Source organism: Sinocyclocheilus anshuiensis, unplaced genomic scaffold (assembly GCF_001515605.1).
Source record: "Sinocyclocheilus anshuiensis isolate Anshui unplaced genomic scaffold, SAMN03320099.WGS_v1.1 scaffold235, whole genome shotgun sequence".
In the NCBI taxonomy this organism is placed as follows: Eukaryota; Metazoa; Chordata; class Actinopteri; order Cypriniformes; family Cyprinidae; genus Sinocyclocheilus; species Sinocyclocheilus anshuiensis.
This window is the reverse complement of record NW_015552562.1, coordinates 410,402-412,575: the sequence shown is the minus strand read 5'-3', so window position 1 is coordinate 412,575 and position 2,174 is coordinate 410,402. Positions and strand designations below refer to the sequence as shown.

The window sequence follows — 2,174 nt, the reverse complement described above, 5'->3', positions numbered from 1 at the left end:
ACTAGAAATCAGTGGTTAAGTTGTATTTACAACACTGTTCCAGAACAGTTCAACCCAAATATTAAGATGTGTGCAGCGCATTTTATGGAGGACTGTTTCCTGATCCTGGGAGAGTAGACTACAATGCCGGCTGTTCTGACTCACAGACTGTACACTCTTAAAAATAAAGGTGCTTCAAAAGGTTCTTCAAGCGATGCCATAGAAGAACCCTTTTTGGTTCCACAAAGAACCATTTAGTCAAAGGTTCTTTAAAGAACCATCTCTTTCTTACCTTTTTATAATCTGAAGAACCTTCTTTCGCCACAAAGAATGTTAAAGGTTCTTTATGGAACCATTTAGACAAAAAGGTTCTTCTATGGCATCGTGAAGCACCTTTATTTTTAAGAGTGTAAGTACGTTTTCATTTTAAGGGTTTGCCACTGACGATTCAAACGCGAGTTTTGAGCAGTGTAGAGTAGCACTTGTTGTTTGTCATTTTCCCGATCACAAATGCAGACATGGTTTTATGTTTATGTGATGCAACGCAGCGTGTAAAAAGACAGTATAAGTCAGGGATGTCCAAACTCGGTCCTGGAGGGCCGGTGTCCTGCAGAGTTTAGCTCCAACTTGCCTCAACACACCTGACTGGAAGTTTCTATGCCTAGTAGAAGTTGGAGTTTAGCTCCAACTTGCCTCGGCACACCTTTCTAGTATGCCTAATATAAGAGCTTGATTAGCTGGTTCAGGTGTGTTTAATTGGGGTTGGAGCTAAATTCTGCAGGACAGTGGCCCTCCAGGAGCAGGACTGGACTAGTTCAAAACCCTCTATATTCTCCTAAATTCTATTCTGCAAATTAAAATTCCAGTATCATCATGTTTTTGCTGCATCTATAATAAACCTTATTTTGCAACATGGTAGTAAGCTATTTCCTGTGAATGTGCGAGACTGTCTCGCTTTCAGACGATGAGCTTTGTAAAAATCGACGCGTTTCAGAAAGGTGGGGCATAGAGGAGAGACAATAATGTACAGTATGTGGAAAATAATGTGATTTTTGAACCTTAAACCGCATAAACATTTATTTTTTTGTGTTTTTTATTAATGTTCTTTTTAGCAACATCATATGACCCCTTTAAACATACATGTCACTCAAACAGTGGGTGGGCTGGACTAAAATTATAAAGGACCACTCCCTGCTACACAGTTACCCCCGCCTTCTTCTCCAGAAGAACTCCGCAGCCCAAACCCAAACTCTGCCATTCTCCATAGCCCGGAGTTACAAGCACACTGAGAAAAACCAGCACGAGTGTGAGAGGAAGAGAAAGAGAGAGAGAGCAAGTGACAAAGTAACTAATAAAACCCGAAAAAAATATAAAGTGAGGCTTCGCGCCTCGAGAGAGAGAGTACACGAATACGTTCAAGTTTAGTTTATAAAGCGTGGTGGAAAACTTTTCTGGGCTGTGGCAGAAAGCTGTGGACCGCGGAAGATGCCAGAGCAAAGGTGTTGAACTTTCCAGGTAAGTTTGTGTATCTCTTGAAGTTACTTAGTTATGCAGTTGTGGCGTGCGCATCGCACGTTCCATAAAATATTTTTCCAAAGTACTTTTCCAGAGACTGCTTCTTGACTTATTATATTCTTAATTATGTGTAATAACGTTATATATTTGCTGTTTTGGTTTATTGTGTCTCACAAAATCTCACAAACTATTGTTGAACATGAAGAGGGTGGGTGGGTGTGTATCTATCTATCTGTTCAGTGATTGTCATCTGTTGCGCACGTTTTTTCCCCAACAATACTAAAGTTCGCCATTGTTCAGAATTAAGCGTTTAGTTTCTTTAACTTGACCTACTAAATCACTCTGAAGAAACAGGAAAATTTTCTGGGGTTTTGCATGTCATGCAAAAGATACACCCAAGTTAAAACAGTCCAACGTGGATAAGAAGGTAGCCTGACTTTGGTTGCATGACTTTGCCCACGTTGTAAAATAAAACGAATATATTTGGTTTAAAAGAAAGCTATCTACTCATATTATTATTATTATTTTTTTTTTCTTCTTTAAACTCGTGTCACACTTGCATAGATTTTGAATTTTCCTCTTGAAAAGGAGCATTATCCTGCCATACCAAATCTGGTCATAGTTCAAGATTTTTGGACAACGTCAGCACATATTCTACACTGTGGGTGAATTGTTTTCTC

At 39.3% G+C, this 2,174-nt stretch overlaps 1 protein-coding gene across 1 annotated transcript in view; it reads left to right on the top strand.

Moving 5' to 3' along the window:
* The first annotated feature begins 1,190 nt into the window (after nt 1-1,190).
* LOC107664748 (neuroblast differentiation-associated protein AHNAK-like) overlaps nt 1,191-2,174 on the top strand; it is a 24,719-nt gene continuing 23,735 nt past the window's right edge. Inside the window, 1 exon segment of the mRNA XM_016455395.1 lies at nt 1,191-1,494. The gene's annotated coding sequence lies outside the window, so the exon portion shown is untranslated.